Source organism: Phalangium opilio, unplaced genomic scaffold, assembly GCF_054372755.1.
Source record: "Phalangium opilio isolate 3A_F unplaced genomic scaffold, DU_Popi_V2 ptg000194l_1, whole genome shotgun sequence".
NCBI classification, from domain to species: domain Eukaryota; kingdom Metazoa; phylum Arthropoda; class Arachnida; order Opiliones; family Phalangiidae; genus Phalangium; species Phalangium opilio.
In genome coordinates, this window is record NW_028324212.1 from 2,117,302 (window position 1) to 2,139,724 (window position 22,423).

Below are 22,423 nucleotides of genomic sequence, written 5' to 3' on the forward strand. Positions count from 1 at the left end.
AATTCATATTGAGACTGTAGTACAGATACTAATAAAAACTGTCTTTGTAGTTAAGTTTTCATTCTTATCTTATTTTGTCTGCTATGAACGATTTTCTTTCCATTTTATTCTCCTTTTAGGGCCGAATACGCAAACTAGCTCCTGGAATTTTGGTGAAAAAAAAACAAAGAAAAGGAATTTTTTTAAATAGTTGATGTTTTATAATCATGTCTTCAAAAATTAAAATTTGAATATCTGTACTTCAAACAATTCATTTCCAACACGTATGGATCTTTAACTTTTTCTCGCCTTTGTCTACAAAGAGAGTTTTAAATAATCTAGTTTGGCCTATTATTGATCTAATTTGTTTTTATCTACATTGGCGTATTATCTATCTAAAATTATTCATCTAGTTCGGCCTATTATTGGTCTATAATCTATCAATACGAATAAAGTGATAAACTGGAACATACGGGAGAAAATCTTGACTTTCAGGTCACTGAAAAAATAGGATGAAGTTAGGTCATCCCACTGACTCATCTTGCATACTTGATGTCGATTCGATAGAAAATTAAAATAATAACTGAAAAAATATAAAAACTTTTGTGAGCTGCTATCCATAATTTAAAATTAAATTAAACCAGTTGATTTAACCGATTTGCTTTCGCGATAATACAACGCGAGTTTATCAATCAGACAACTTTGGTTAACCCGCCTCCCCTCGAAACAAGCAGTTTTGGCAATAAGGATATTTTTGAAACGAGACCTTGCAACCAGTGACCCTCTAGCGTCCACAATCGTAAACTGGTCGACAATTTAATTTACCTATAGATTAGAAATAAATAAATTGGTTTTTGACCTGTGAACCTTTGCTTTTTCCAAGACTGCCAGAAAGTCTGTCAATATCGTACAACTCAGCCATAGAAAATAACAATCTTGAGCCGAGTTTGAACTACTCCCTTAATGTGTTTTTACCTCTCCGAGTGACGTATGTCACGGAGAGATATTACACTCAACGTGTGTGTGGGTGTGTGTGTGTGTTTGTGAGTTAATCCTGGGTTCACAAAAGATAAATGTAGTCAGAAACCATGGTTTGAAAAATCCGGATTTTTCTTGAAAAAACCAATGGTATTGCTTTTGGGGTGGTTTAAACCAAATTTTATTGGTTTATTCCGGCTTTTTTAGCCACATTGTATGATGTTAATCTACGATGAGGCCCTTAGTACTCGTACTAATAGACGTGAAATAGTAGCGCCTTTGTCAGTATAAAATTTATCGTTCTTCAAGGGAGAGGTAACGGAAGAGAACTGTGGTGAGGTAATATTTTTCGGTTCGTGTATTTTAAAAGGATGGTAAGTTTAAGAATAGAAAGTTTAAGCATTGGACTTAATTGTACTAGTAGTGTTAAGCATTGTGAATTGTGTTTTACCTTTGCTCGAAATATTTGAAACGAGAGAGAGGATTATGATACAGAGCTGTGCTAATTAGCTGACAACTAATTGAATTAGAATTAGCAATTAGGGAAATATTTATGATCTAACTAATTAGCCAATTAGCAATTAGACATAGAAACTAATTCAATTCAATTAGAAATTAGGCATTTATTTATCAAACTAATTAATTAGAATTACTAATTTCTAATTAATTACTTGTCTAATTAAGGTAAAAAAGAGACCATAAGTAAACATAAAAGTTTAAAAGTGCCCATGGATTTAGTACTTTGGTAATGCAAAGTTTAATGTTTTTATGTCATTGAAAAACGGGTACGGAAGCCATGAATTATTCTCGAAAAATGAGACAAGCCTCGAGCCTTCCGTCATGTTAAAATTTGTCTCATTTCTTCATTTTCTTCCCACAGTTCCTATAATGGACCCCTGAGTAGTAAATACATGCGCACTGCTATTAATTCGAGTAGGTAAAACAGTCGAAATTTCGAAATGGGGCAGTTGCGAACTACGTAATTTTCTACTAGTACTAGTATTCTCTCATGTTTGAGGAGCTGAAAAATTTAGAGTAGCACTAAGGTTTCCTCATCGATATAATCAGGCTTTTTCATATTCAAATAGATGAATCAAGAGTTAATTCCTCGATTTTTTTACAACAAATTGGCGTAAAAGATTAATTCAAAATTCAATTAGCTAATTAGTTAATCCTAAATCTAATTAAATTTTAATTAGATAATTACCTTTTCGATTCATACTAATTAATTAGAATTACTTCTCAATTAACACTAAGGTAATTAAAATACAATTACCATTTTCAATTAGTAAATTTTGCTAATTAATTAGAAATTCAATTAGCTAACTAATTAATTAGCACAGCTCTGTTATGATATTACCTAAATTTTAATGGGAGGTTTAATACTCCCTTTAAATTTCCTGTCGCCCGTCGACAATCAGGGTTTCACGCTTTCAATCCCGCTTCCCTATTTCAAAACTGAAAGAAATCGAGGGGAAATTTAAAAATGTAAAAGCAAGTATATAGCGACGTTATTTAGAATGGTCTTAAGGTGGTTTTTATTATTAGAAGTTAAATGTATTTTTCCACAAATCGAGAAGAATTTTAAAAGAAAGTACAAGCTCGTAGCCCTGAATATTGCAATTATAAGGTAAGTAAATTTATTGAAGTAAGAAATTCGAAATCGCCACCGATTATAGGGGGCGCGTCGACTCCACAAAATGACGGCTGAAAAGGGGGTTAGTGATACCGAAATGGATACGAGCGAACTGGTTTTAAGTTTGGATAAGTATTATGTATCGCTTTTTTAAATTTTATCCTATGTCGAATTCAAAAATGGAGACCACAAACGCTGTTTAGTAGAAGGAGAAGAAGTGTTCAAGAATAAACATATCATATGCTATGGTATTCAGAGTCGAGACGACAAAGGCTTAAGTATAGTGGGTCTATGATTGAAGTCTAGTAATTTACAGTGTGCTCAGCCACATCAGTTATCTTGCAAATTAAAGGAAGATTCAAACTTTGAAATATCCTGTATATGTAAGGCTGGTTTAAGTTCTAAATGTAAACATTGCATTGCGTTACTCATACTATTGATCCGAGGAGTTTCTTCGCTTGAGGATCTCAGTTGTACAGATATGAAACAACAATGGGGAAAACTAAAAGACTCTGGCAAGAATATGTATAAGCCCATACCAGTTGAACATTTATGCCATTTTAAAAAGATAGAAGCAGTGCATAAGAAACCTACGGAGGAGATAAACACTCTTATACAAAAGAAACTGTTGGCCAGCGCCCCAAAATCTGCTCTCGCTCTCACAAAAAGGTAGAGCTCGGAATATTTCAAACCTTTCCTTGGACTTCCCTTGTTCCGACATTTTAACTAAAAATACAAACCAAGCTGAAGCTCTGAATAGAGTTTTAAATGTTTCACAGAGTGAAGATGTTTCGATTGCTCATTCAACGTTTGAAAACCAATATTTAACATCGCAACTATGGAACTTAGAACTAGCTAGATTGGATGAGAAGTGTAGAGATTGGTTTAATGCTCACGAGCGAGCCATAGTGCTTTGTAAAGAAGCGTCACTTCATGGTGATGACGAAGAAAGTCAGACCTGGCTTTGGGAACGTAAAAGACGAATAACAGGATCAGTATGCTACGCTCTGTTCACTTACGTAGAGAGAACTGAAGGTGCTTGAAAAATGAAAATAGAAATGCATTTAAAATCATATAATTTTAAGGGAAATAAAAACACAGAATATGATAGGAAAACTGAAAAACTGGCTACCAAGCGGTATAAAGAAGTTTATGGACATGATTTGAAATCATTTGGAACAGTGATAAATGCATCAGCTCTCTGGTTAGCTTTTAGCCCAGACGGTGTAATTTTTGAAAATCAAAAACCTTCAATTTTGCTCGAAGTAAAATGGCCTGTTGAAGGAGAAAATGTTTCATCCGCAGAACTGGTAGAATTGAAAAAAATTAGTTTTCTTGTAAAAACTGAGAAAGCCTACAATTTAAAACAAGTTGGGAAAGCCAAAATATTACCTCTTCGAGTGGAGATGACTTTCACTACCCCTTAAACAACCTAAATATATGCATCTATCGCTTTTTTTATTCTTTGCAAGTGCAGGAATTGAATTTTAAAATAGTCAATTGTTCAAGCCTTTCCAATATCTCTCACTTGCTTTGGAAACTCTTTTCTCTCGCTATACCTCAACCGTATTCTTAGTCTACCAGTATGATTTGTAACATTTGTCCATATCAAAGCTGAATCATACCTCGCCACACAAAAAGCAAATGTCCCCAAAATATGGAAGCCACAACCCAATCACACATAAGCTAGGCTCCTAAGGAAAGTCTCTTCAAAAATGTAAAATCTTCTTCTGATCTTGGTTTTCTTATATTTCTTGTGAAACCATGAGCATATCAAACCACATAATATAGGAACGATGTCATAAATTTTAACGTTCACTTTGTTTACTTTTCATTTAATTCAAGACCATAACATTCTGAAAGTACATTAGGCTCAGAAGACGGTATTTATAATATTACATTAGGCTCAGAAGACGGTATTTATAATATTACATTAGGCTCAGAAGACGGTATTTATAACACTTCAACAATACTTCAATATATACAAAGCAATAAATAACATAATACATTAAACTGTACAGTAAAAGTTAAATATAACCTAATTAAAACCATAAAACCCACAATGCATATGGGAACAAAAGGTTATTGAAAAACCATCAACAGAACAGTATTTATAATACAACGTTTCTATCTATATACAACATTGAATAGTTATTTAACATTATATATTGGAACCTTCAGTATAATTTAACATTAAGCAAATTCGAACCATAAAAACCAACAGCGCATATGGGAAAAAAGGCTCTGGGAAAACCCATTTGGGAGAAAACCATAATCACAGTTGAATTATTAATATTAAAACACTTATTTTTAAATTGTGAGTTGATTTTTCACTCTGACGTCTGAGCTATCCACGAATAAATTTATTAATAGCATTATCGAACGATGCAATGGATGTCAAATATTCATGTCATAATACAAGCTAATTCGAGCCATAAAAACCCACAGCGCATGTGGGAAAAAAGGCTCTGGGAAAACCCATTTGGGAAAAAAACCACAATCAAATTAGGACTATTAATATTAAAAACTTCTTCAGACTGTTTAAGGATGAATGTTTGGTGGATAGCGTCCGAAAGAAAGCAATAACCTAGTAGATGAGGCGTAGTTCATAAGTTTCGTTTTTTCGAAACTATTACATAAGTGTATTGGCGCTGTACGTTTCAGATAACAAAGACCAAGACGACTCCAGTTCCACAAAATAGGAAAACTCTGCCTCTTGGCGTTAAGTTTTTCTCCTTTCTGTATTTCCACTGCTAGACCGCTATGCAGCCCGCCCTTGTATTGCTCTACTTGCTGCTCCCATAACATTGAACGTGTTAGAACTATAGTTCTAGTCGATAAATTGCGGCGAAGTCCAACTTCCGCTTTGAGCGTTGGCCAACTTTTGAGGACGCTGCAGTGTTACCAACGGCAGATAACGCCGCCAGGATCATTTTCAAAATCACCTCGGCCGCGTTTTGCCGAAAAAAGGGGATTTTCGACTAGGACTATTGAATTGTCGCCGATTATTCAGCCATTTCCGCTTCGCCATACCTAAAACATTTTTAAAGTACGCTATACAAAATTGCTCCATTCTTCACCAAACCTATGAAACTTGGTGCAACACTTACACTTTGTTCAGTGGTTCGCCTTTACATGAACCCACAGTTGCCGCTCCAGATCTCAGTCATCTGACGCAACCATTTTAACGTTTTCAGAGTTGTATTTCACCTTTATTAAGCCTAAGGATAAGCCTTGAGATATATTTGCCGACGTATTTTCTGAAGAACCACAATAAATCACCTCAACGATCATCCCCATTAACTAATTATCACTATTACATACCTTGTTTACAATTTCGTTGACCTTGTCCTCCATGGTTACCCATGAACTAAACCAATGCTGTAGGGTTACTCATGAATCACTCCAATCCTCTAGGGCATTCATGAACTACGCATATCCTCTAGGCTACTCATGAACTACGCCAATCCTCCAGGTTACTCATAAAATATACCATATTTTTAAATGGATTAATACCAAACTTATATGACCGTCAATTACAATAATGATACTTACCATTTTTTTTTCAAATCTTGAAGTCAGATGTGGGTTCTTTAGTCAAGGATCCCAAGCCTTGTGTGGGTCTCTTAGTCAAGGATCCCAAGCCTTAAGTGGGTCTCTTAGTACAGGATCCCAAGCCTAAAGTAGGTTTCTTAGTACAGGATCCCAAGCCATATGTGGGTTTCTTAGCCAAGGGTCCCAAGCCTATTTCTCGTAGTTTAGACCCTTAAAGCAACAGGCGGCTCCATAGGCGCCCCACCATGATGCCTAACCTTGTATATACATAAGCATTTTACCTTGCCGTAGGTAGGTAACAATGAGACTTAATGCATAAGGGAGGACCTGAAGCTTACCCTAACAAGCTAAGCCCAATGTACAATAGAAAGGTCGTCAATAAGGGGCGCACTGGAGCTCCACCTTGCTTTAAATAAATTTTTCCATTTCAAACTATGTTCTTTTAAAAATGCAAATACCCTTGTAGTAAGAATAATAAGACTCTCTATAACATGCATCGTATCGGTCTCGAAAAAGTTGGTTACCAAATGCCAAATCTAATTGACAATGATAGTCAGTCGAATACTTTTGTTCTAGACCCGGCAAAAGAGATATTCCATGTGAATCAAAGAACATTCTCAGTGCCGTTTGGCTCTTTAAAAAGTTAATATTGAAATCTCCAACCACAACTGTTGGAATAGACGAATAATATTTCATGTCAAACAAAGGGTTAAAGTCCTCAAACACAGTTCTCAAACTTCCTAAGGGAGATTTGTACAACAATACCACAGATATAAGTTCTCCTTCTATGTAAACATCTAACCAGCAACGTTCCACGTGAGAATTTCTAACAGGAATGTCGCTTCGTAAAACTCTGGTATCTATCTCCTTAACTTCGTTTTCAGGCGTGTCTCTTAAATATATGGACGAAGCAAAAGCAACTCTGCGTGCCGTACTTGGCAAGTAAATACCACCTACTTCCTTAAAAGATGGCACTCTAAAATCGTCCGTCTCTTTTTTCCACGTTTCAACAAAACATAACATTTGACTTTTTATTATTACATTGTCTGCTAAAACATCTTCTAAATGAGCATTTAAAGACTGCACGTTATGAACATAAATGTAAAGGGGATCATGCAAGAAAGGTAGTTCGATGCTTTTTGTGTCTCGCAACCTCTTAAGTTCCATTTCTACTAGGTTGTTTTTGGGTGAATTAGGAACCTTAAATTTTCCATCAATATATAAACCGGAAGCGGTTTTCGCTCTACTACAAGCCACATATAAATGCGCTCTTTCAATTTTTTTGTAGCCTTACAATGCACCACTACCGACGAGTACGTGTCACCCTGACTTTTATGTATCGTAATGGCCTCAGAAACAACCAAAGGCAATTGTTTCCTAGAAACTGAGGCATTATTGTGTCTCCATTTTCTATTAAACGACTTGATGACCTTTTCAACAGGCGTCCACGAAGCGTTAATATCACTATTCAAATATAAACCATGACATTTTTGCCTCAACATTTTCCCAACTTTGGGATCGTCAAACTCCATCCATACCCTGAACGGGATTTTATCCCCGACCCTATTTGTGCCGTACTCTATCTTTCTTAACCAACCTGTCGCGCCATTAGTTAGTCCGTCAGAGGTGTCAACATTGTTGGTCATCATATATCTCGCGCCACACGCAAGAGTCAATTGTTTGGGCAGACCATACGTATCTGACGTTGCTAACTTTTCAACTTGGGAAAGTATGTTATTTTTAACTTCACTACTAAGATCACCATTGACAACATCTACTGAAACCGAAACAGCCTTTTCCGTATTCATGTTTAAAAGCTTATTTTGATTGAATTGGTTTACTTCCGCGTTAGTGGCGAAAAGATGTATCGCTTCTTTTGGGGGTACACGCTCAGGCGTTACCTCCAGACTACTAAAGAAATCAATATCATTTTGAGTCATACTTCCCACAGCCATTCTATTTAAAGCTTCAGCAAATATTTTATCATCCCTCTGTCTCATAATTTCCTCAAGTTCGGCAAATTCAAATTGCTCCCATATTGGGTGACCAATTAACGACGCGTAAGGATTATCTTTCTCACTTTGACCTTGAAATAATCGCAAACTGGTCTCAATTGGTTAAAGTCTCCAACTAGAACGACAGACACACCACCAAAATAATCAGGACAACCCATAATCTCTTGTAACCTAGCGTTTACCCGATTAAACACTTTCGCTCCAACCATTGAAATTTCGTCAATTATTACTAGTTTTACTTGACCATAGAGTAACCTGCATTTATGAAGTGTTTCACTTTCCAATCTCGATATATTTCCACCAAATTGGCTAACGGGTAAACTAAAAGTACTGTGCAAAGTTGCCCCACCTATGTTAAAGGCAGCCTTGCCAGTAGGTGCGCAATGGATTACTTTCGCTTCCGATGGATTACTCCCAGGTTGTTTGTTGTAAAACCTTGACACAGATTCAAATATAGCACTAATCAAAAGACTTTTCCCCACACCAGCGCCCCCTGTAACAAAGAGGCGCAACGGAGTTTCATTGCTTTTTACATGATACAAAACATGGTAATATATCTCTCTTTGTTTTGAATTCAATTTTCTAAGAAGGGCGTTGTACTCAGAGTCATTAATTAAGGTAATTGACGGAGCAACAGTATTTTCGGCATTGCCATCAATAATTTCTCTATTAATATTTCCTACAGGTTCTTGAACCGTATTAATTAAAAAATCGGAATCATCCATAGCTAAAGATCTATCAACTTCATTTCTATGTTCTAATTCAGGCTGGATATTAGTAACATCCACTTGAATTTCTCCATTTTCAAAATCAGCTACAGCCTGTTCTACGGCTGCTTCGTCAATTTCACTGTGAAATTCTTTCCTAACTTCATTAATAGTTTCGCGACAAAGCTCATATTCTGATTTCATATCCTTTGTCAAAATATCATTACTTTCATCGCACCAAGCCTTAAATAACATTAAATGTTCACGATAAAAGTTATCGGGATCTTTTTCTAAATTGAATCTTCTGTACCTAATAATTTTAGCACGGCCACGTTTCCTAATAAACCCTGATTCATCTTTAAGTTTCCTCCATTTACCACAAGCTTCAACTTCATTGCTCTCTCCCTCATCAACATGATCGTGGGCGGCTTTAGTCACTCTACGGGCTTTGGAATATTCGTACCAGGCACCAAATTGAGCTAACGTTATTGCCTCTAGTTCCTCTGGCCTTTGAACATAATGTTCTAGCATACCAGAGGCAAAAACGTCATTACTGTCTGCTGGTAGTTCTTCAAGTTCAGATTGACTCTTAAGAATGTGTACACGATTTTCAGGGGCATTGGTGTTTATAAAAACACAGGCGCGACTGCACCTGGACACTGGAATTTGTAAACCACAGTAAGCCGCTTCCTGAGCGCTTACCTCGTGGGCATTCAAGAACTGATTAGCAATTAGTTTCAACTTCTGTTTTACTGTACATTTATCATTTTTTGCCTGTTTAGAAGCTTCGCGCAGAAGCAAAGACATCCCTCTTTGAGACTTTCCTATATATGATACAATATACATAACCAGTGCGTAAGCATCAAGAACGAATTGAATGTCCATATTCGCCTGCCAAAGACGCAAAGCGCACGGATTGTAAGGATTAACTCTAGTATCTTTGGGGTGTCTTTTCAACAAAACTGTTTTCCTTTTGAGGTCATAAGTAACGGCAGAAATATACTCGTCTTCAGTTATACGCAACTTAGCTAGCAACTCCTCAAAACTATCTACCCAAAACTCTTTTTCTTTCGATTGCAACATCTCATACAATTTCTTTGACCTTTCCTTACATCTGAGTTCTTCCTGTACGCTACCAGGCTCTCTTAAACCAGGGTCGTAAATTATGGTTCTGGGCATAGGTGGAAACGGGATTCCAAAACGAGGAACGGAATTATTATCGACCTTCTTTCTACAAGTCGTTTTGTGTTTGTGAATTTGTAATCGTGTTAACAAATCTAAATGTTCGTCATTGTGCTCAGCAGCACAAGAAATAACATTATCAATAAATTCCTCTACTTCCTTAACATTTGAGAGATCAGTTTTAAGTTTTGGAGCATCTTTTATCCAAATCAAACCATGTTGGTGGGGCGAACCTCTTTGCTGTATTTCAACTCTAAAATAATAGTCTTCTATAACGCCAAGAGGACCTAATTTCTGTAACGCCTTAAGCAAAGCCCGAAAACGGTGGTCAAAATATCTAGCGCAAGTAACAGGATCATCCTGAATCAGTTTTGCCCTTTCCGAAAAACTTAAATTATTAATATCATCGTTAGGTAAACTCTCCTGCCCAGAGGTTAGTCTCAAAATATTCAGTAGCTCAGGCCATTTACTTTCGGCAGCTGAAAACGTTATGAAAAAGGTAGCCGTACCAAGCTGTCTAATCATACCCATCAATTCCATTTGTCTGTGTTGCCAATAAGAAGGCGAGCTCTGCAGTCTTTCTAAAACCCTAAAACCATCATTTTGCTTAACTAAAGCATCAAGAGAACCTGCAGAGGCTAAAAGTCCAGCAGTATAATTCGACCCATCTGTTCTTTTAGTTTTCCTCATGCAAACCGGCATAGATTGACTAACTTTCAAGGTTTCCAATTTGACAAAAGAGTAAAACAATTTCGAAGGATTTTTAGCACAGCGCCTATCAATATTACGAAGCTCCCATTTAAAAATATCACCAAAACTTCCCTTAACCTTAAGGTTCATTTTTTGACCCACGTAAATGCTCGGGAATGACAATTCTTCCGCATCCTCGTCAAAGAGTAAAGACATTGGGGTTTGACCTTCACCAGGAGCAAACTTAACATGCATGGTATTACTTGGCAAGAAATTACTTAAAGAAAGTAATAATGTGTCTTGATTCCCAACTGTTAACGAACTACTTTCGTTGGGTTCATTCCACATATCATCGCTATCATTCTCTGCGTTTATTGGCGCTACTGGATTATCTCCTGATACATCAACTTGATTTATCTGACGGTCATTTTCGTCAACAATAAATTCAAGTTCTTCAGGAATGGGGTCTAATATGTCACTCTTAACGGTAATTCCATGTTTAACATACAAAGGCGTTTTTACCAGAACGTTCAGGGCTTCTAAAATGACTTTGGGTCTCACAGTTTCGTACAAATAGGGTGTGTTATACTGCATTCTTCCGATAAACTCAATTTGAATAGTATCCGTGTCTCGAGGTAACCTGGGTAAAACCGAGGCGGTGGACTCTACATTTATAGGGACGTTAACCACATTTCCTTTAATACCACGTTGTTGGTCACACCCTAACCTTCGTATTTGCATGAATGGTATTCGTGGTGATATCATTCTTTCTTCTAAATTACTTATGTTACTTAATTGCGCAGGTATTTCAGGAAACACAAATCCATTTTCCCTTGAAAATTTTGGAATTTGCTTTCTCTTAACGCTTTTAGAACAAGTACTACACAAAAATATTTCATCATTCAACTCTCTTTGTTCAATACCAGGGACTGACAAAAAATCTATGGACTTTACAATGGTGCCAGATGACTTAAAAAAAAAAGATTTGAACCTCCTTCGCACGGCCACGTTGGGCCATCTTTTATGCTATCAAAATAGGTCTGCTCTATAAGCGAGGGGTTTGCTCGCCTATCTGCGGCTGAAGATCTTTGTCTAGCACGTTCAACATCTCTATACTCGGGATCTTGGCGTTTAGCCGCCTTACCCGTCTGGTTTCTACCACGTTCAACATCTCTATACTCGGGATCATGGCGCTTAGCCGCCATACCTGTCTGGTTTCTAGCACGTTCAATATCTCTAAACTCGGGATCTTGGCGCTTAGCAGCCTTACAAGCCTGGTTTCTATCACGTTCAACATCTCTATACTCGGGATCTTGGCGTTTAGCTGCCTTACCCGTCTGGTTTCTACCACGTTCAACATCTCTATACTCGGGATCTTGGCGTTTAGCCGCCATACCTGTCTGGTTTCTAGCACGTTCAACATCTCTAAACTCGGGATCTTGGCGTTTAGCAGCCTTACAAGCCTGGTTTCTATCACGTTCAACATCTCTATACTCGGGATCTTGGCGTTTAGCCGCCTTACCCGTCTGGTTTCTACCACGTTCAACATCTCTATACTCGGGATCTTGGCGTTTAGCCGCCATACCTGTCTGGTTTCTACCACGTTCAACATCTCTAAACTCGGGATCTTGGCGTTTAGCAGCCTTACAAGCCTGGTTTCTATCACGTTCAACATCTCTATACTCGGGATCTTGGCGTTTAGCCGCCTTACCCGTCTGGTTTCTACCACGTTCAACATCTCTATAATCGGGATCTTGGCGTTTAGCCGCCATACCTGTCTGGTTTCTATCACGTTCAACATCTCTATACTCGGGATCTTGGCGTTTAGCCGACTTATACAATGGGTTTCTGACACGTTCTCTTTCCCTATAATTTGGATCTTGGCGTTCAGTAGCCTTACTTATCTGATTTCTTACACGTTCGCTTGCTTTATACCTTTCATCAACCCTTTTTAATTTCTTGGTAAATATACCACCCTGATTTTCAATTTCACAATGTGATTCATTCTCTCGCTTTTTCCCCTTACCTAGCGACTCCCTCTTACTGCGTTCTTCATTTTGTCTCAAGATTCTTAATCTTTCTAAGGGATAGACATTACCATGGGACGTACAAGGTACTTGTTCATCGCCCTCGATTATTTCACTAATATTAGCATTATCATTTTGTACATTATTGGGTTCCTCATTAATAGATATGCCTACGCTTACAGTACTTTCAATAGAGCTTTTATTTAATGCATCATCTTTCGCAGAATCATGGCCAACTGGCCTCGCGGTAGTTTGAACCTGGGACCTTTCGCGTGTGAAGCGGACGTGATAACCACTGCACTACAGATACGTAATAACACTGAGCTTTCCAAGAGATCTAGCTAATTCTTATGTCCAATCACGATGGTCAATACATGTATCTACCAGGGCTCGAATCTTGGACCTTCCACGTGTGAAGCGGACGTGATGACCACCACACTACAGATACGTAATAACACTGAGTTTTCCAAGAGATCTAGCTAATTATTATGTCCAATCACGATGGTCAAAGCCGTACTTCTGTAATTAACTAAAATTAACATACTTAGACTTAATTTTTTGGATCAAACTGGCTGATAGCACACCCTGAATACTTAATTGTTAATTTAAGATAATTCCGAAAAGTATCTTCGCTGTAGTTTTTAAGTTATCGGTGGGGAAAAATCACGAAAAACCCATGTTAATCCCCATAGAAAATTAGCAAAAGCGGGTGAATATTACTTTAACGTTACAAAACGGTATCAAGTCATATCTACAAGGGCCTACCGGCCCTGTAGAATTAACCACTTAGTTATTAGTTGTTTGAACATACCCGCCAAGTTGTCGTGCACTACCAGCACTCCTTTACCCGAAACATTTCAGCCTCATTTTCACCCCCTCGTAACTCGGTACTGGGGAATAGTACACCACTCATATTTGCACCTCAAGGGCACAGTGTTAATCCTGGGAAGTCCTCCAACTTCCAGCTTTCTAACTCATTTGGTTTCTGTGATAATCCTATGTGAAAATGACACATTATGAGACTGACTGACACATCATCAAAACCTCTAGGGCATTTCCGGTGGTGCTAGAATGATGAAATTTGGCATACTTGTACCACTAAGCATAAAAGCAAAGGGAAAAGTCCCAAAAGCGGGAGTTTTCCCCTTTTAGCCCCTGAAATGGGGGTTTAGAATTAGAGTCATCATCTAAACCTCGAAGGTACTTCCGGTGTTGCGGGAATGATGAAATTTGGCATACTTGTACCACTAAGCATACAAGCAAAGGGAAAAGTCCCAAAAGCGGGAGTTTTCCCCTTTTAGCCACTGAAATGGGGGTTTAGATTTAGAGTCATCATCTAAACCTCTAGGGCACTTCCGGTGTTGCGGGAATGATAAAATTTGGCATACAAGTAGGACTTAGCATACAAAGAACGGAAAAAGTCCCAAAAGCGGGAATTTTCTCTTGTTAGCCCCTGAAATGGGGGTTTTATAATTTAGATCCCCTCGTAATAGGACAATTTAATTTTTTCGTCTCTTAATATTAATATTTTTTTACTAATATGATTCTTTCGTATTGTAAAACTTATGTTTTTTACTTAATGTTTTAGTAAATAAATTTTTTACTCATTTCCTTTTCATTTCGTCTGAAATGGTTCTAAGCGTGTTTTGATTCGTACAAATGTTTATTTCACTTCATAATCCTACTTCTATAAATCTACAAGAACATACACGTACAAAAAGGAGTGAAATCCCAACAAAAACACCTCTGTAAAAATATACCAAGTTGTTTGGCCGTAAAAAGAAGTGAGATCTAAAATACGGCCAAGTTATTATCTCCAGGTGAACCAACATTTTATTCGACTTAAAACTTCTCAAGAATGTTTTTCTGACTTGGCCATTTGCATATCAAGGATTCGTTTAATTCCAGATATGGATAGAAATTAAAATATTAAATCAAATTTGTTAAATATTCTTGAATAGCCTTTGTGGTTAAACTTGTAACTTCCGTTCTTCACCTTCACGGGTGCAAAGAAGAAGGATGCAAGTTTGGAATGCTAATGGCCAAGTCAGAAAAAACATTCTTGAGAAGTTTTAAGTCGAGTAATATGTTGGTTCACCTGGAGATAATAACTTGGCCGTATTTTAGATCTCACTTCTTTTTACGGCCAAACAACTTGGCATATTTTTACAGAGATGTTTTTGTTGGCATTAATGTCTATTTTATTAAATAGTTTTGTGTTTGTGTGTGTGTCTGTTGTTACACCCACGTGACCGCGTTCGCAATTTCCAAATCGGAGCAAACGTGTTCGCCATTTCCGAACTACATTCACAGTCACGGAAATGGCTCCTCTACTTGAGTTCTCACACCACCATCTTCTGGTCTTTGTCCATTCCACACGGACACCAAACTAAACATACTGGCTTCTAATTACCACCATCTTCTGGTCTTCGTCCATTCCACTTGGACACCAGTCTGTACATACTGGCTTCTAATCACCACCATCTTCTGGTTTTGTCCATCCCACTTGGACACCAGTCTGTACATTCTGGCTTCTAAACACCACCATCTACTGGTCTTCCGTCTATTCCACATAGACACCAATCTGTCTCATTGCCTTCTACTCCATTATCATCGTTTGATTTTAGGATATACGCGGCGATCAGCTAGGGTTACGAGAAACGTCTAGCCTCTCTAAGGTGGGATCGCTACCAAAGGTTTTCGCAATTGCGCTTTTCCTTAATATTATAATGGAAACGAATCGTATATATACCCCAAAATGTGAAGAAAACGGGAAAGAGGGGTACCCTTCACTTTAAACGTCAATATTAGCAAAGTTTGAGATGATAATAGGTATAACTTTATTTTAAACGATTTAACTATTATTAATGTTAATTATTGGAGAATAAAATAATTAAAAATTATTATATTTATTTAAATATTAAAGATAATCTTGTTTCTCAACTCAAAATTAATACGGAAAGAGTTGAAAAGCAGTCTATGTTTTTGTCTGTGTGTGTCCGTCCATTGTTACACTAGTGCGTCGCGTTAGCAGTTAGCCTTGTGTTGATGTGTTAAGAAATCATACAGAACCTTAATATTCCCTTTTTCTTTAATATAAAGTGAATATGTGGAAGTATTTTTCGTAATTATGATGCATTTAGTACTTTTGTACCTTTAAAGCTCTGTTTCATTTTGATATTCCAAAGATTTTTTTAATATTGTTATTTGAAATGGCTGTTTATATATTACTTAAGCTATACTACATCTGTATATAGAATAATCCTTGGTTTAGTGATTTCATGAAGAAAACTAAGACCTAGACTCTGGCGGGTATATTAAGTATCATCCGTAATAGGCTTAGTGAAACAAAGAGTAAATAATTGAGGCCTGAGGTGAAGTAAACTTTGGGCTTTGATTTTCGTGTCTGAAATGAAGAGACATCAACGGTTCAGAGTGAGCCGAAAGTTAAATACCCTTTTAAATAATCAGGTTAGGATTTTATAATAGAAGAAAAGATCATGGTGGCAATTAGAATAGTAAAAGGGCTAATGGTAAACGGGTAGTAGCTACAGACTTTTTATTCTCTTTATGGTATGCATTGACTATTAGTGCGTCTAGCTACAATTTAGCTTTGGTGTTATTTAACGTTAACATTCATGTTGGCAAATTAAGAATATTGTTGAGGTGAGACGAGACGATAGTGTTTACACTGCAAACCAGTTGTGAATGTAGCTATCAGAATATACGGTAAACAGCTGAAGCGTAGACTTCATTTCCTGATCTTTTCCCCATTGCCTGATTTCCATGTGTCCAAGATTTATCCTTATTGGATGTAAAATGTCGTCTGCTTTACTGTATTATTCGCTATGCTTGGAATACTGCTTCAATATTTCGTAAATTTTTACTTCAAAAAAGAGAAATAATTCCATATCTAGGTAAATAAGTTTGTAGTAGTAGACCTCTTGACTCGGAGAGGTAATATTTTGGTTTTCCCAACTTGTTTTAACAACAATAAACAAATTTTAAACTTTCTTAAAAAGTATGTCTAGTCGCGACAGTCGTAAACAGCAACATATTGTCCCACTGATATATCCAAAAAAGCAATAGTGTTTTTATCGTCATTTATCCCAATAAAAACTTTTGTGCCGCAAGTATCTGATGATACGCGGTACATTTCAATTTCAAGTTGAATTTCTTCTTTAGAAACCCATAAAAAATCTAATCGACCCCTCAAAACATTTATTCGACGTGACTATTTGTTCTGTAATGGCAATTGCAGAGAAGCTCTGGCTACAATGCGTTTTGCCGTACCTCCTATGCCGTCGCAAGCACTCTTGCCATGGCTGGTAGCGAAAAAGTTCCATTTTGCTGTTATTCCGAAATCAATTTCGTGGTGACCTAAATTAATATTATTTTTCCGATTTCTATACTGTGAGCTTCCACCATCGCTAAGGTAATTAACACTATTGCTTATTTGGATATATCAGTGGGACAGTATGTTTCTGCTAATTACGATTAAAGCCTCATTTTCATTAAAGCTACAAAAATTCTAGCTGCGGGTTTTTGAAAGCGCGCGAGAAAAGTAAAAACGCCCGCTGGCTAGATGTCGCGTTTAGCGTTCGCTTGCCGCTTTAGCGTACTCTTTTTCATAGAAGCGTGAACTTGCCGTTACCATAGCAACGTCCCGGTTGTGACGTTGTTGCTCCGTAAAATAAAAATGGCCGCTCAATCGAAGGCAAGACGAGATCTTCTTCTGAGGAAATTATTTATAATGAACTGGGTGTATTTAAAATACAAAAGAAGAGGTAGATATAGAACAAAAAGATGGTGGATTCATCCCATTTTAATAAATAGGAAAAAAGAGGGCTATTTCGAAACCATGGTAAGATTATTTATTAATTTCAAACGCAGCATAGACCAAGGCTTATCGGTTTAAATAAAACTGAATTTTAATATTTCATTTTAGATGAATTGTATGCGAAAACATGACCATTTAAAGTTTGCAAATTTTACAAGAATGAGCCCGGACAGATTTGATCAATTACTAACATTAGTAAAACCTCATTTGCAAAAGTACACTTTAGCCCGACCAGAAATATCTCCGGCCCATCGCCTAGCTGTCACATTGAGGTTTCTTATTCTTTTATTTTAATTGCCCTTGCATGGTTCTTAATGGTTATTTCATCTTAAGGTTCCTTGCCACCGGTGAAAGCTTACAAAGCATGGCATATGGTTTTCGCCTTGGCGTAACTACATGCCACAACATTGTTAAAGAAACGTGCCAAGTAATATGGAATGTCCTCCAGCCACTTTACTTACGCCGACCTACGGTAGAGGACTGGAATGAGGTGGCTCAGGGATTTGACCTATCCTGGAACTATCCAATGTGCTGTGGCGCCGTCGATGGAAAGCACGTGGCTATCCAACAGCCAGCAAAAAGTGGGACTTTGTATCATAACTACAAAGTTTGTTTATTATTAATTTTCATGTTTTAATAATTTATCATTAAGGATGTTAATGAGTATGCTAAATTCTACATTTTTAGGGCTTCGACTCTATTGTATTAATGGCAGTGGTGGATTCGAAATATAAATTTCTGACTGTGGATGTTGGAGGTTACGGATCCCATTCAGACGGTGGAATTTTTAAATCCTCAAAATTTGGCCAAGCCATTCAAAATGGCATTGTAGAGTTTCCTCAGGATGGTGTTCTTCCAAATACCGACACGAAAGTACCCCACGTCTTATTAGGTGACGAAGCATTTCAATTGCTCCCTAATTTCATGCGACCATTCCCAGGGCAGGGTCTCGATGCAAAAAGAAGAATCTATAATTATAGATTAAGTAGAGCTAGGTATTTTGAATTATTATTTTTACGATTTCTTTGAAAGATATAAAATAAAACCTTCTACAGACGTTGCAGTGAAAATGCCTTTGGCATATTAGCCTCCAGATGGAGAGTCTATCGTCGGCCACTGCTTTTTAAGCCCAATAACGTGGATAAAATCGTGAAGGCAACAGTCGTTCTTCACAACTTTCTAATATCGGAGGAAGCTAAATGTATTGATGAAAAAGACAAACAATATTGTCCAAAAACCCATGCAGATTACAAAGACAAAGCTGGGAATACACATTTGGGAAATTGCCACACAATGTTAAAATTAAACCCTGCCAGAGGTCTTCGTAACGCTCCGGCAACAGCTGCCAGAAATTTTTCAAATGTGGCATCCGAAGTGCGTATGGCTTGCGCCAATTATTTTGTAACCCCCCAAGGTGAAGTACCTTGGCAGTGGGAACTTTTAAAATTAAACAAACCAAAATAATGTTTTTAAATAAAACTTTATTAGTGAACACTTTAAAAAAAAAACAATTTTTAGTTTCAAACTTTTTACATTTATTTATTCAACTTCGTTATCAGAGTCACCCATGGCATCTCTAACAAGGTCAAGAATTTTGAATTCCAAACGTTTCCTTTTTTGGCAGGTATTTCATCTAGCAAATCAGCTAAATAATCTCCAAACTTCTGGGAATTTGACCTGTTTCCTAATTCCCTAAAAAGTATAATACAAATAAATTAAAACACTCATTAAAACGTTCAAACTTAATTATTACTTGTTAATAAGGCACATTTCTTTTAACAATTCCTCATCGACATTTCTCTTGCTCACAAATTTTTTTTGGCTGGTGGTAATGTTCGGTTACTTGAACTGCCGTTGTTTGAAGTACTACAGCCTGGATTCTGTGGGAGTTGGTTTAATGAACCAATAATATTACGGGCAGGTTGGGTAGCTGGGCCATCAATGATATCATCATTCTCCAAATCTTGTACGATGTATTCTTGCCCATTTAAATCAGCAATTGTGGTCTAAAGTCATTAATTTTATTAGTTAAATAAACATGATCATATTTTACTAGGGATTTTATTTAACTTCTTGGGAACTGCCTTCTAAACCAGTCTTATCTTGTTCATCCGTTTTCTCATTTATAGGAGTTTCAATTTCTTCATAATTGGTTGTGGTACTAGAAATAAAATATTAGTTCAATTGTTTATGCAATCATCACAATCAGTAATTATAAATTAGTGCTTACTCTCTCCTAGCAATAATATCCTTAAAAAAAGGTGTTGTTTGAAAAAATCCACTTGACATTTTGGTAATCTTTCTCCCTTTTGTATTCGTCCCCGCTGCATTTAATTGACATTGCTTGAAATAAATTTCGAAACTGATCCATAAGGCCTTTCCATATCTTCTTGCATTCTTCCTCTGTGAAAGTAAATTTGTTAATTTAATATTTAAATAAAATGAAAATAGATAAAGAATCAAACTTACTAGATAAAGAAAGGGCAAACGCCACCTCTTCCCTTAGAGAATCTACTAAATCTCTATTTCTATAATCTTCTAGTTTCCTGTTCCAAAGAGGTTCCCTACTACAAATTTCCCTTACTTACTTTTCTTTTCTTTCATTTTCTACTCTTTTTGCCTCTTCCCTTTGTTCTTTCAACGTTTGCTTTGTTTTTTTGGTAACTGTAGGAGGCATTGTCAACCTAAAATCTGGTCGAAAAAACCCAAGTTCTTTGATATTTGGTGCTACCAGGTACCACTGTGATGTTAGTCGATGAATGGTCAAATTTGAAACCACGTGACCCTCTGGACGTGTGCTCGCTTCTCTTCAGCGAGAAATATCTGTTCAAAGCTGATACGATTGTAGCGCGAGTTTACCGCTTTAGCAATGAATTTTCTCGCTTAATATAGAAGTTGTAGCTTCAATGAAAATATTTACGCTATAGCGAAAGCGGGTTTTTTCGCGAGCGTTACCGCCTTCGCATGAAATTTTAACGCTGCCCGCTTCAATGAAAATGAGGCTTAAAAGCAGTATGAAGTCTTATCTAAGAGAGCTACCGCTCTCCTAGAATTAACCACGTGACAATTGATCCTCTTCATCCCCAGTCCAATAGCCAGGCGGAAAGAACAGTTGGCACCGTCAAGGGGGCATTTAAGAAAATCTTTGACGTAACAAGTAGCGAGACTGAAATACTAGAGGTCGGTCTCGAAATCTTCAGAAAGGGCACGTTAGAGGAAAGATTAAGCAAGATCCTAATGCGATATCGAAGAACATCTCTATCCAATGGAAAGTCACCTGCCGGTTACTAATGGGACGTAACATCATAACCACGCTTGATTTGTGTCATCCTCGATCAACTGTCTAAGGTCGGTGCAACGAAGCATGCAGACACGAAGAATCAACAACGCTACCATAAGGGCAAAGATGTCTACGCTCGAAACTTCACCAGAGGTCCTAAATTGGTCTCAGGCGTCATAACCAAATTATAAGGCAACAACATGTACGAAGTTGAAATAGCAGGTAGCTCCCAACGCAGACATGAAAACCAATTAAGAACGAAGCTCACGAGTCACGATCATGGCGTTGGCGTAGCGGAAAATGATGCTATTGGAGACATTCTTTTTGGGAGACCATCAATACCGCAGATCCCTGACCAGCTGACAGCACCATTCCTGATAAACAAGCAACGGAAAGAAACTGAAACTAAGCCACGGGTCACCATACCTTCTATTCCGGAATCAAACCAGGAAGCGACACAACCTAATCAGTTATCAATGCAATCACTATCCTGCACGCTGATGGATCGTAGCACAGACTCAGAGTCAATCGAAGCTCAAGAAAAAAATCCTGGTCCAGTCTTTCAAAAGCCAGAAGTCATTCAAAAACCTTTGAGACGATCAACACGACCGAGAGACCTATAGATAAATTTTGGGGCTATGAACTAAGATGGAGTAGTGTTGTATCATAAGTGAATAATTAATTAGCTCCCTATAAGTTAGACAGAACTCATTAACTGTATGTTAATAACAATTTGCTTAAGCCAAAAAGACCGCCAGTAAAAGCGACACTCAGCGACTGAATCTGGAACTAGATCAGGGATGCCGCGAAATGCATTGTTGGAAAAGTGACGTAATGTTTTGAGGAAACTCGCGCGAGGGAGCAATCAGAGCATGCGCAAAGCCGCGAACGTGGAGGCTGGCGGTGGAGATTTGATGGCTTGGCGTCGACGTAAGTTCGTAAGCCTCGGCTCATTTTGTCTATTTATTTTATTATTTAACTTAGTTTTTACTTTTATTTAGAATATAATTTTATACATTAAGACCTAACTTAAACTAGATCAGAATGACATCCTATTCGGAATATTTAGCTATTAAATGCCAAAGTGAACCTCACCTAAGTTCAACTAATATCGACCTGTTTGGCAACGATCTTCGATTAAAGAGCCGCTATATTGAAGAGAACTCACGCTTTCTCGAATGAATTTTTTTTAGTACTGTCATTAGATTTATTTCTTCCTCTTTTGTATTTTCTTCTTTTGGTAATGGGAACAGTAATCAAGAAATCAAACCTAAAGAACCCGTAAAAATTTAAATTATTCAAAAATTCAAAAACCAAAAGTAAAGGAAGCGGGGGGAGAGGAGAGACCCCCCATACCACGTGAATGAAATGTCCAAACTGAGATTTGGTGAGTGAAAGCGTTCTTCAATAAAACGTAACTGATTGTAATATTGGAATAAAAGTTGAACGCCAGCTTGGTCTCTCGTAGGTATTCGGATCGCCTAGTAAAATCACAAATCCATATTCAATTAACTGTTATTTTAACCAAGTGAAT

At 37.3% G+C, this 22,423-nt stretch overlaps 1 long non-coding RNA gene across 1 annotated transcript; it reads right to left on the bottom strand.

Moving 5' to 3' along the window:
* Window positions 1-5,530: 5,530 nt before the first annotated feature.
* Window positions 5,531-6,037, bottom strand: LOC149622669 (uncharacterized). Its single transcript, XR_016374975.1, has 3 exons — window positions 5,918-6,037; window positions 5,704-5,853; window positions 5,531-5,626 (listed from the first exon to the last, which is right to left on the bottom strand). It is a non-coding gene; the product is annotated as an uncharacterized LOC149622669 (long non-coding RNA).
* Window positions 6,038-22,423: the final 16,386 nt, after the last annotated feature.